This window comes from Mastomys coucha, unplaced genomic scaffold, assembly GCF_008632895.1.
Source record: "Mastomys coucha isolate ucsf_1 unplaced genomic scaffold, UCSF_Mcou_1 pScaffold23, whole genome shotgun sequence".
Taxonomy (NCBI): Eukaryota; Metazoa; Chordata; class Mammalia; order Rodentia; family Muridae; genus Mastomys; species Mastomys coucha.
The window spans coordinates 105,764,070-105,777,458 of NW_022196906.1; the positions used below are offsets into that span (position 1 = coordinate 105,764,070).

At 41.1% G+C, this 13,389-nt stretch overlaps 1 long non-coding RNA gene across 4 annotated transcripts; it reads left to right on the forward strand.

The window, feature by feature from the left end:
* The first annotated feature begins 4,635 nt into the window (after window positions 1-4,635).
* LOC116073208 lies at window positions 4,636-11,141 on the forward strand. 4 transcript variants are annotated; one of them, XR_004111721.1, is made up of 3 exons: window positions 4,636-4,938; window positions 5,730-5,833; window positions 10,917-11,141. It is a non-coding gene; the product is annotated as an uncharacterized LOC116073208 (long non-coding RNA). The 4 variants fall into 4 exon arrangements; XR_004111722.1 differs by having other exon boundaries at window positions 4,636-4,920; XR_004111724.1 differs by having other exon boundaries at window positions 4,934-5,033.
* The last annotated feature ends 2,248 nt before the right edge of the window (window positions 11,142-13,389 follow it).

A 13,389-nucleotide genomic window follows, 5' to 3' on the forward strand; every position in this document is an offset into this window, starting at 1 on the left:
GAGAAAGACATACAAATATGTAGACCATTTCAGCAGAGTAGATGATTACTACACACAAACACACACACACACTCACACACATACACACACACACACACACACACACACAGAGAGAGAGAGAGAGAGAGAGAGAGAGAGAGAGAGAGAGGCATACAAATACGTAGACCATTTCCAACAGTATAGATGATTACTCCCAAACAGAGTGGGACAGCCTCTGTGGAGATGACATCTAGGGACAGCACTTTGTACTAATTGAGAGATAAGAGCAAGGCAGTAGCTCAGGTGGGAACGTTCCTATTTTTAGAGGTGTAGATTTGTGCAGAGGGGCAGACAGTGTGATTATAGTTCTGTGAAAAGATTGAGATGCAAGGATTGAAAAGAGGTTGAATCCATGCTGTAGATACTCTGCATGCTAAGGAAAGGATTTGCTCTCTGTGGTTTTAAGACAGAAATGCCCACCAGCTGTTAGTGGTCTGGGGTAAGGTTATGGAACCTTTAGGAGGTGGAGCCTCAAGTGAGGAAATATGAGGCTATTGTACAGATGTTCTACCTCTGCTTCCTGAAGGTGATGTATTGTGATCAGACATCCCCTGCTCCACCTGTTGCCATATCTTCTCTACCATTGTGAACTCTATCTTACAGGAGCTGTAAGCTGAAATAAACCATTTTTTCTCCCAAGCTGTTCTGTCAGGGTATTCTGTGACAACAATAGAAAAGAAACTAGCATAGTTTCTGTTGATGGACAGTGAGTGACACTCGCTCAGGTTTTGAGTGTGAGAGTGAATGTAAAACTTATGCAAGGGGCTGGGGAGATGCTCAGTGGTTAGGAGTGGTGAAGGCTTCTCTTCTTGAGGACCCAGGTTTGATTCCTCATTCCCAGGACCCACAGTGGCAGTTCACAACCATCTGTGACTCCAGTCTCAGAGGACATAGCACTCTCTTTTGGCCTTTGTGGGCACTAGGCATGCAATTTGGTGCACAGACATATGTACAGGCAAAATCCAAACAAACTTTATTCAACCTGTCTCGAGAAGATGAATCTGACAGTTATCAGTGGCATGAGTCGTAGGAGAGTAAAGAGTTGATGAGTTCATAGAGGACTTTTTCCATTTACATTCATGTTCAAGATGACCAATCATGAGTAACTGTAATGACTAATCCTGGTTGTCAACTTGACATTCTTTCCCTTTCATAACTCCCCTGGATCCTCTTCCCCACCTCCCTACCCACCCAACTCTATATTCTATCACTCTCTTTAGAGGCTTCAGAGAGGGGGGTATGAACACTGAATTCCCATGTAGATGAACTATTCCATTTCTGGAAAAAAAATGGTAACTGGGCAGAAGTTACCTGATACCATCAGCTGCATTAGAAAGTTGACAATCACATAACAATGTATCAGAAGAGCGGTGTCACAATCTAGAGTTGGTCCTACTTCCTGGTGTAACCTGCTGTGTCTAGAGCTGAAGGTAATCCCCAGAGCCTCTGCTACCAACTGAGGGGGTCTGGTACCCATCCCACAGATAATAATTGTTGTAATGATCAAAAGTGTGATGTTTAAGAATTGTTCTGTGTCCCAGGAAGGGTGTTGCTTGTAGGTGGCATCTCTATTTTTCCTTGCATAGTGATAGAGGAGTAAAAGGAGTCTCCAGGGGAGAGGAATGGTGAATAAGACATACTAGTAAAGATGTTTCTCAGAGGAGGGCTAGTACATCTTATTGTGCTTCCTCATCATGGTCCATGAACTCACCAGGACAGGCAATTTTTGTTTCTCATGTTCTATCACCAGGGTCTAGTTCCGGATGATGCATGAAGAGCAATAGGTACTAATGAGTCACTGAGAGAATCCAGGAAATGGGTTCCTGATTTCTTACTGTGTCTCTTTAATGGACTGGGAATATAGTTCTCTTTCCTTGGGGTAGATTTACCCAGAGTTTAAGTGCCCTGGATAGTACTAAGTACCGGGCTGATTTTGGTCCCTCTTGTCTCATTGCCTAGGAAACCATGTATAAGTTATAACTCCCATAAGATAGGCTATGAAGTGATGATCATTAGCTGAGAGAGTACACTTCCTCTCACTGACTTCAGTGCAGACTTACAGGGTACCTGCCAAATGTTACCTTATACCGTTGGGCATCTTTCCATGAATGTTTTGTGTCCACACCTTCAGAATAGGCTTGATACTTAGCAAAGACTCCAAGCCTGTTTCTTTGAGATCTGCATCTTGGTGATATGTTGTCAAAGTTGACATTTTGACTGTTAAGAGTTTTAGTGTGAAATATCCCTGACAGCTACAATTTGAACAGTCCATCCCTAGTTGTAGTATTTAGAGTGGTTTGGAACCTTAAGGAAATGGCGCCTAGTTGATGTAAGCCAGTTGCTGTGGGGGCAGGCTTTATAGCTGGCCCTTTTCAAAACAAAGGTCTCTGCTTCCTGACTACTGAAAAGCTGTAAGTAGATGCTACTTGAGCTCCTCCATCATTATGACACGCTCACAGAGATGGGCTATATTCCTTCAAACTGTAATTCAAATGAAACCTTCCTGCTTTTTAACCACTCCTCTCAGATACTTTTCACAGACAAAAGAAGTAACTAATAAGTCACTAGCCAACAAGCTAAAACATATTCTAGGGCTGAAGAGATGGCTCAGGTCGTCTAGTGCTTGCATTGTGAGCATAAGAACTCAACCCACATTAAACAGATAAAACAGCTGGGCATGATGGCATGGGTATGTGACTTATCTCCAGGGAGGCGGAGCTAAGTGGGTCCTTGGGCTGGCAGCCAGCCTGGCCCTATTAGTTAGTTCCAGACCAATGGAAGACCCAGTCTGTTCTTTTACTTTAAGGTAGACAGTGCATGAGGAGTAGCTCCTGAAGATGACTTGAACTTGTCTACTGGCTTCCCTCAGTAGATACACACACACACTCCACCCTCCCCTTTCCCACTGGTGTATGCCACGTGTATCTCAGACTACAGGGTATGAGATGAACCTGTCTCGAGCTTGGAGGGGGGTGCTGGTAGAAAGAGACAAACTCCTAGACATATGGAAAACATCACAAAAGATGCTCTTGTCCTGATTACTAAGCAAAGCACCGAGCAGGTGCAGCAGAACAAGGGCCAGTGAACAGAGCAGACTGGAGCCAGAGCACCAGCTGGCCAGGTTACATCTATTTTTGGCCTGAAGCCTGTTGAGTGGAGGTTGGCAGCTCTCAGCACCACCTGCCACCTGCTGAGTGGGAATTATTGCAGAAGTGGTGGCACTTTTCAGCCATTTAAATAGTAGCCTTGAGTCTCAAGGCAGTGGTCCTGAACCAGGAGAAGCACTTGTCAGTCACACTTCTTACGTGAAACAAAGCTTTTAGAAACGTGAGACACAGTTTTTAGAGTCTGTTGTCCTTAGCATAGTATCCGTCTTATGGGAGCGATTTGACGATTTTCACTTCAGTACTATGCCAGGTATGTCTCAAAATGGATTTAATGATAACCCTGACTACAAACTTGGACCTGTCCACTTACACATGCCTCCCCTTCAGTGTCTCCTGCAGCACAGCAGTTACACGTGACTCCAGCAGACTCTTTACCTCTTCTTGTGAAGTGTTGATTATAACTACCTCTTTCAGTCCTTAGACAAGAGCATAGACTTGTTGGAGACTCTAAATGTTTTATAGAAATCACTGCTAATGTTTTTTTTCTATTCTCTTTAAGCAGTAGCACTGTTAGACAAAAGATATTTAATGTTACATAGCCAACTTGAAAGATCTTCCACCAGTGTTTCCACTGATAGTCTTAAAATATCTAGTATGAATCTACTATTCTATTAGAAACTTTGAGAGCTAGAAACACCCTACTAGACTCTTATTCACATTTACATATGTAACCAACCTATAACAACTAAAAACCTTGATATGTTTTCTACCTAGAAATACTCCATATCCCTAAATGTGACATTTACTCTCCCATTCATATACCTGAATTATTATACTGATATGGTTTAATTGAAGGTGGAAGCATATGGCAATACTTAGCATAGTAATGTATGATAGGTGTACTTAAATGACATTGGAATGTATTTTTCTGTGTTATTAAGTCAAGTTTCTCAGAAAGTAATTTAAATCCAATAAAAATTGAGTTTATGATCTAGCATAACCTAATATAATTCACAAATGGAATATCAGTGTTGATACTCCATGGAGTCAATACATTAGGATTTACTTATGTTTTAAGATTTGTTTAATTTTGACTTGTATGTGTATGTCTTTGTATGTGTCTATGTGTCCGTGTATCTGTGTATTTGTATGCTATGCATGCTTGAGCACCCATGTAGGTCAGAAGAGGGTGTTGGATCTCCTAGAGCTTGAGTTCAGACATCTCAGAGCTTAACTTGGGTCACCTGGAAGAGCAACAGGGACCCTGAAGCACTGAACCATCCCTTCCGCCAGCATCTACATTAGTATTGAAGAACATTCAGCTGGGTCCCTATCACATGGCAATGTGTGACCTCAGGCACGGCTCCTTACCCTTCCAATTTAGATAAAATATCATTCTACATTGACTCACAATAGTGTGAGCTCATAAGAGCGCCAGGCCATAAGAACATTCCAAAGGAGGAAGCGGATAATGTATCACCTAGTTAAACAAAATACACGCTGTTCTTTTGTGCTCATTAAATTCATGCTGCTGCAGTTGTTAACATCGTGGCCTCAAACTCGCAATCAGCAGGATTGACTTCAGCTCCAGAGTTGACTTTGGAATTTATTTCTGACATTCAGCCATCTCTAGCATAGAATTATTTGGGGGGATTAGATAAGGGAACACTGAAGACCTCACACACTGTCTGAATATGGTCAACATTTGCTGTCTGCTGAATCAGAAACCTCAATTACCCTGAAAAGATGGCTGGCTGTCACACTCTTAGCACAGGTCTCTGCTTTCAGAAAGGTCTGGAGGTTGATTATTTAGCCTATTGTGACATAAATTGAGGAAATAATAACACTTTTACCTTGAGGTATAAATTAGCACTGCCATTTTCAAGGGTAAGTGGGCATAGTTAGTAAAGTTGACAAGCTTATTTCAACTAAATAATAGTGTTTCTGCAGATTCCTTACACATAAGCACAAAAAGAAGTTCACCCCAGAAGACGTGTACAAGAACATTAATTGTAGCACAGATTGAGAATGTAGAAAAGTAAGAAATAAGCCAGTTGCTGGCTATATTTTTTGTCAGCAAGCTAGAATCATCTGAGAAGAATGAATCTCAATTGGAAAAATGCCTCCATCTGATTGGCCTGTACTTAAATGTGTGAGGCATTTATTAATTATTATTAATGCTTGATGTGTTGATGTGGGAAGGCCCAGCTGATGTGGGAAATGCTACCTCTAGGTGGATGGCTCTAGGGTGTATAAGAAAGTAGGCTGACCAAGCCGTGGAGAATGTCAGCAAGTAGCATACCTTGTTTATTTTTATTTTTCAGTCTGTATATCAGTTCCTGCCTTCAGGTTCTTAGTCGAGTCCTGCGCTACCTGCCCTGCCTCAGTGATGGATTATGGCACGGAAATGTGTGTGTGTGTGTGTGTGTGTGTGTGTGTGCGCGCTTGCGCGCGCTTAGAGACAGACCTTCATCTTTACTGTAGTTGGACTAGAACTTGTGATCTTCCAGGTTCAGCCTCCAAAGTGGCTGGGATGCACATAGACACCACCACACCTGCTTTTCTGATACTCTGTCTTTGCAGGAGCCCGTCTCACGGCTCAGGAAGCCTGCAGTGCACAGTTAAGGCAAGGATGCTCTTCACCTCACTCTTTGTCTCAGGTTTTCTCACACATTTTCTGAGAGAAGGTAAGTGGTTTTCCACCTGTGATGTTTTTGAAATTTTATGTGATTTTTTTTTATAGGTATGTGAATCATCTGTGTTTCTGGCGCCCATAGAGGCCAGAAGAGGCTGCCATTCCTCCTGGAACTGTGTTTATATATGGTTGTGAGCTGCCATTTGGGTGCTGGGTTCTCTGCAAGAGTAGCTACCACTGTTAATAGCAAGCCATCTCTCTAGCCCCTGTGAATTGTTCTTTCTGGTTTGTCAGGAACCATCTAGGAAAAACTAAATGTCTAGCCATGTTTATTGTTCTTTCTGGTTGGTCAGGAACCATCTAGGAAAAACTAAATGCAGACAAGTGATGTTCTGGAGACGACACATTCTATTGCATAGTTTGCGATAGATAATTCTGAATTGCAAGGCTTTCAATCTCATTTCAGGATTCATTCTTGTAGCTGATGTGCCTTTCCTGATATTATTAAATTAGTATAATAATCACTGGACATCTGTCCACCCTATTGGGCATATTTTCTTCAGAATGAAGATATATATTGTTGTATAGTGTGGTATTGTGTAGAAAAACTGATGATTTCATAGTTCCTAATAATGATTCTATATTTATACAAGTGATTTTGAGCCCTCTATTAGAAAACCTGTGATCAAGGCTCTGTAACCCTACATGTGTCATGAACTATTGTACTAAGATTGAAAGCAGTTGTGAAACAGATTTATGATCAGGGAAAACATGCTTTCTGAGCTGGCTCTGAAAACATCTGATAACAAAAGGTCTTAAACTGGCTATGAACAACTTATTGTAGGTGCAAGGACAAAAAAAATATTGCCTGGTTTATCTATATAAAACTTGGATATTAATGAGGCACAAGGCACATGACTTGCCTGTTGACAAAATGGTGTTAACTTAGACATAAGAATTATTCTTTTAAACTTTTGATGAACCTGTGGAGCTAGGGACAGATAGTGAATGTTTAATTAGATAACTAGTTTTAAAGGAAACACATGTAAACATTTCTGTTGTAAGTTCTTACTCATTTTATGATTTAAATGTATGTTTTTACTTGTTGTGAACTTAAAAAATGCTTAGAATACAAAGTGATCATATATTCTGAAAAATGGAAGAATTCGGAACAATGATAATAAGAAACAGAAAGGACAGAACAGAACAATGACAAACAGAAACACAAAGAGCAGAGCAGAAGGAGAGCACAGCACAGCACAGCACACACAGCACAGCACACACAGACAGCACAGCACACACAGCACAGCATACACAGCACAGCATACACAGCACAGCACAGCACAGCATACACAGCACAGCACAGCACACACAGCACAGCATACACAGCACAGCACAGCACAGTACAGCATACACAGCACAGCACAGCACAGCACAGCATACACAGCACAGACAGCACAGCACACACAGCATACACAGCACAGCATACACAGCACAGCACAGCACAGCACAGCATACACAGCACAGACAGCACAGCACACACAGCACAGCATACACAGCACAGCACACCACACACACCACACACAGCACAGCACAGCACAGCACAACAGGAAGTCTTTTCTTACCATGAGACAGGTTCTTTCTTATTAGCAGGGCTTCCTCTTTCTGACAAGGACAGAGATTTTTTCTTATAAACTTGGGTTTCTTTCATTCAGCATTGGAGAGAGAGAGACTTTTTCCTTTATTTAAGCAATAGAGGTTGGCGCTTATTTTCATTTTTATCCAGAATGAGTGAGCTTTTTCCCACACTGGTACATGCTCAATGGAACTTGCTTGAGGGGGCTTCTGCCCCATCCACCATATATATGCATATATAAGTGTATATAAGTATGCATGAATACTTGTGGAGTTGATGAGACAGGTGGTCAGGCCTGACATGTCTGTGTGTATGTATAAATGTCTGTGTTTCTGAGTATATTGCCTGTATAAAATTTTTCTTACTGTGAGCATGACTCTCTATTTCTGGTTCACAAAGAGTTAATTGTTCCAAACCTCCCGCTCTCTCCTTTGCCAGGAATAGATGAGGCTCCTGGAATTTATCCTTCCTTAATTCCTTGCTGATACCAGCAGGAATTAATTACCAAATGTATATCTGTCTGTCTGTCTATACATATGTGCACGGAATTAGAAGAGCACAGAGTTTCTCACTGGGCACTTTAGCCAGTGCCAGATATTTAAGTTTTGTTCTGTCAGTAGTATTGACACAAGAAGGTGACCAGGGATTCAATATTTTAAGTGGGTGAGTGTGGGTCAAACCTCAGTATAAAATACTAAGACAATTGGGGCTTTAGCAGGGGTGAAGACCTCAAATGAGCAGTAAAGGATTTTCTTGACCCTATGTACTGGAATATGGAACTCTCTCTCACAGTCCATCAGTGTTCAGGTGTGGCCAGTTACAGCAGAAAAGGCTACCCATTTCCTTATTATCTGAATAGGGCACGAGGTAGCTTTAGTGGCACCAAGGTTGCATAGATTGGGGGTTGGTTTCCCAAAGACTAAGAGTGCTAAGTAGCTTGTTGTTAGCTGTTCCTTTCTAGAGGGAGTGCTTAAGCTGGAGAGAGACAGCTTTCCCAAGGCTGAGATGCATTATTCTGTCACTCTGGTGACTGAAGCGGGATAATCGAGGCTCAGAATTGGAATGATGAACACAAGATTGCGTAGCTTCGGGACTCATTGAAGCACAGGTTTATAACTTCATTGAATGAATACAGGAATCTAAGTTCTTCTGCTTGATTTGGCTCCACTGTTGTCTTAAGAATATTCATAGCAATGTTCCCATGTGTTCATCTTCATCTCAGAGTGCCCTTTCTAGTGCTCCCAACCGGCAATAGCCTTGTGGCAAGTGACTGGATCTTTCTGGTCTTTGTCTTTGCCCAATTCTTTGGCTTGGCCTTAGGGGCTCCTTGAAACCTTGGGAATCCATATTTTTCTGGTTAGCCCCAAAGATGGAGACTCTGTTATGTCCTTGAGTATATGAACCTTATTGTAGAATTTTGCCTTTGTTCGGAGCACATGTCTTTCTATCATACTTCATTATCCTTGGAGGCTACACAGTCCTCTTTAAGCAGTTCTGTCTGGGTCACATTGTGGTCACCTACTTCTGGGATCAGCTTCTGCAGTTCACCTTTATCTATCACTGTTACCACTTTTGCTTCTGAAGTTGGGTGTAAACGGAGTGATGTTGATGTCATCCTTTCCACAAGCCACCCGGGCTTGGAATTGCTGAAGAAATGCTACTAGTTGAAAATCAGGGCGTGCTTCTTTAAGATTTCTTTCATCTGCAAGATCATAAAAAGGAATAGACTCTGCTACAGGGTGATTTGTAGACCAGTGGTATTAAATTGTGAAGAAACACACTTGTATGCTACAATCACCACAGAAAAAGCTAGAATTTTGGAAATTGATACATTCAAGGTGTTGCAGGCTATTGGTTACAACTCTGGAAATTGGGAGCAGAACGGGGTGAAAATAAAGCAGATCTGGTGGGAAGATGGGTCTTTGGTTAGGATTTGGGCTCTGTAGAAAATCCAATGCCTGGCAGATATAGTTAGAAAATACTTATTTCTCCAGTGCTACCATTTGTACTTTGGTTCCCTCTTTGGTCACACCTTTCATTGAAAGTTCTAGTTGAGGGTGATAGTTTCCTTTCCAGAACATACAGATGCATCATGGGTCTATTTAAATTCAATGCTTAGAGTTGAATATAGACTATAAATTCCACATGACAAACTTAACACTCAGGCTTTTCCTTTTAGACTCCATAAAATGTGTGATCTCCATTCTATACATTTGGCATCCAAAAAATGTATTGGTACAGAGTTAAGAACTTAATAATTACATTAGTGTGGCTTATTATAAACCAAATATAATGGAGTTGATATAATTAAAGTAAAAGAAGAGGAAAAATTTCATGATCCTATTACTCATAAAAAGCTGTAAAATCTGTAATCATATCAGACAATTTATGCTTTGTAGCATGGAAGATGAATGGAAGTAGAACTATGCTTCATTATAGCAAAAAGGGTCAGTTCACTAAGCACATAACATTTCTAAATGTGTGTGGTATGTCACCATTACTCCATTTACAGCAGCTTTAAAAACTAAAAGGCTCATAGGACTGAAATGGTCCATGGACAGATTGGATTCACAAACACCTTTCAGACTTTACTCGGTTTTCTAAATAAAATAAAAAGCAATAAAAAACATCAGACAAGAAGTAAATAGAACATGCATCATTAGTCAATGTGGGACAAATGAAGAATTACAGAGCATCTCACCCAACAGTAGCTTAATACTCTTTCTTAAATTTAGATGGAATACTTTATCAAATGCTACCATATTTGAAACCATAATACAAATTTTAGACATTTGAAATCTTACAAACTTTTGTCATTTAATAGAATAAAACAAGAAATAAGTAACAGAAAATTAGCTGGAAGATCACAAAATAGTTGGAATAAGTCCTCTACTCTGTGATGTTTATTAATGACCCAAGGGTCATAAAGGCAGTCTTAAGGAAAAGCATAAAATGTTCTGACATAACGAAATTGAAAGACTAAACCAGCAAAATTTATGTCCTACAGCTGAAGCAATGCTTTGACTAAGGGGAGTTACAACATACAACTTTCATTTGGGTACCATGGGTATAACTTGTGACAAATTTATGTTTAACATCTGAAAGTCCCTAGGTTTCATCTTTAGTTGTACCTGAAGCAAAAACCAAAATGAACATGTGATTTGATTTGCCCAGTCTATAAGAAACATATAGCAAAACTAGAGGGTCAAGTAACACACTTAGTGTCTCACAGATCTGAAGCCCAGGCGGGTGGGATCTGAGTACCAGGCTAGTACTTTCTGATGGTTCTGAGGCGGAGTCTCTTCCAGGACCGTCTCCTGGGCTAGAGCTGGCTGTGTTTATGTCTACATGGATCTCTAGGTGTTCAGTGTTTTCCTCTTTATTAAGAGAAATGTAACAAACACCATATTGGGTTAGGAATTGATTACCTCCCTTCAGCACGACCTCATTACTAACTGAACAAATTAATGTCTTACTCCAAATAAACCCACATTTCAAGATTTTTCAGGTTTGAAGCTCAACATACAGGAGAGTGGGGGACACAGCTCCAGTCAGGAAATCTTATACCAGAACATGAATCTCAAGTCAACAACCCAAATTTCTACCTTAAGATATTTCCAAAAGAAAACCAAACGGAAATGACGAAAAGCAAAGATCATGGAAGAAATCAGATTAGAATCAGTAACAGTGATGGACGTTTATTAAACCAAATTCATTTTTAATTGGATATTTTCTTTATTTACATTTCAAATTTTATCTCCTTTCCCAGTTTCTCTCCTTCCTGGGGAACATCCTCCCTGCCCCTGCTGCTCCTGTGTTCCTCCACCCACCCACCCACTCCCACCTCCCCCACCTTTGATTCATCTACACTGGGACATCTATCGAGTCTTCATACAATTCACAGACCACATGAAGTTCAATAAGAAAAAAGACCTAAGTATGGGTGCTTCGGTCTTTCTTAGAAGGAGAACAAAATACTCACAGGAGCAAGCATGGAGATAAAGTGAGAAGGAGAGAGACCAATGATCTCTCCTTCCAATGGTGCATGACAAGGTCATCCTCTGCTACATATGCAGCTGGAGCCATGTGTACTCCTTTGGTGATGGCTTAGTCCCTGGGAGTTCTGGGGGGGTCTGGTTAGTTAATATTGTTGTTCTTCCTATGGGGTTGCAAACACCTTCAACTCCTTCAGTCTTTTCTCTAACTCCTCTATTGGGGACCCTGCACTCAGCCCAATGGTTGGCTCTGTATTTGTAAGGCTCTGGCAGGGCCTCTCAGGAGACAGCCATATCAGGCTCCTTTCAGCATGCACTTCTTGGCATCCACATTAGTGTCTGGGTTTGGTAACTGTATATGGGATGGATCCCCAGGTGGGATAGTCTCTGGGTGACCTTTCCTTCCGTCTCTGCTCTACACTTTATCTCCATGCTTGCTCCTGTGAATATTTTGTTCTTCTAAGAAGGACTGAAGCACCCATACTTAGGTCTTTCTTCTTACTGAACTTCATGTGGTCTGTGAATTGTATCCTGGTTATTTACAGCTTTTGGGCTAATATGCATTTATCAGTGAGTGCATACCATGTATGTTCTTTTGTGATTGGGGTTACCTCACTCAGGATGACATTTTCTAATTCCATCCATTTCCCTAAGAATTTCATAAATCATTGCTTTTAATAGCTGAGTAGTACTCCATTGTGTAAATGTACCACATTTTCTTTATTCAATCCTCTGTTGAAGGACATCTGGGTTCTTTCCAGCTCCTGGCTATTATAAATAAGGCTGCTATGAACATAGTGGAACATGTATCCTTATTACATGTTGGAGAATTTTCTGGGTATATGCCCCAGGAGTGGTATAACTGGGTCCTCAGGTAGTACTACATCCAATTTTCTGAGGAACCAATTTCCAGAATGATTGTACCAGCTTACAATCCCACCAGCAATGAAGGAGTGTTCCTTCTTTCCTCTTTCTCCACATACTTGCCAGCATCTGTTGTCACCTGAGTTTTTGATTTTAGGTATTCTGACTGGTGTGTGGTAGAATCTCAGGGTTGTTTTGATTTTCATTTCCCCAAGGACCTTGAACGTTTCTTTAGGTACTTCTTGGCCACTCAATATTCCTCAGTTGAAAAGTCTTTTTTAGCTCTGTACCTGATTTTTTTTTTCAAGACAGGGTTTCTCTGTGTAGCCCTGGCTGCCCTGGAACTCACCAAGCTGGTCTCACACTCAGAAATCTGCCTGCCTAAGGGTGTGTGCCTCCTAGGTATATACCCAGAAGATACTCCAACATGTAATAAGGACACATGCTCCACTATGTTCATAGCAGCCTTATTTATAATAGCCAGAAACTGGAAACAACCAAGATGTCCCTCAACAGAGGAATGGATACAAAAAATGGGGTACATCTACACAACAGAGTACTACTCAGCTATTAAAAACAATGAATTTATGAAATTCTTGGGGAAATGGATGGACCTGGAGAATATCATTCTGAGTGAGGTAACCCAATCACAAAAGAACACACATGGTATGCACTCTCTGATAAGTGGATATTAGCCTAGAAGCTCGGAATACACAAAGTACAATCCACAAACCACAGAAACTCAAGAAGAAGGAAGACCCAAGTGTGGATACTTCATTCCTTCTTAAAAGGGGGAACAAAATACCCATGGAAGGATTTTCAGAGACAAACTATGGAGCAGAGACTGAAGGAAGGACAATCCAAAGACTGCTCTACCTGGGAATCCTTCCCATATTCAATCATCAAATCCAGACACTATTGTGGATACCAGCAAGTGCTGGTTGACAGGAGCCTGTTATAGCTGTCTCCGGAGAGGCTCTGACAGTACCCGACTAATACAGAAGTAGAGGCTCACAGCTATCCATTGAACTGAGTACAGGGTCCCCAATGAAGGAGCTAGAGAAAGGACCCAAGGAGCTGAAGGGTCTGCAGCCTCTTAGCATGAACAATATG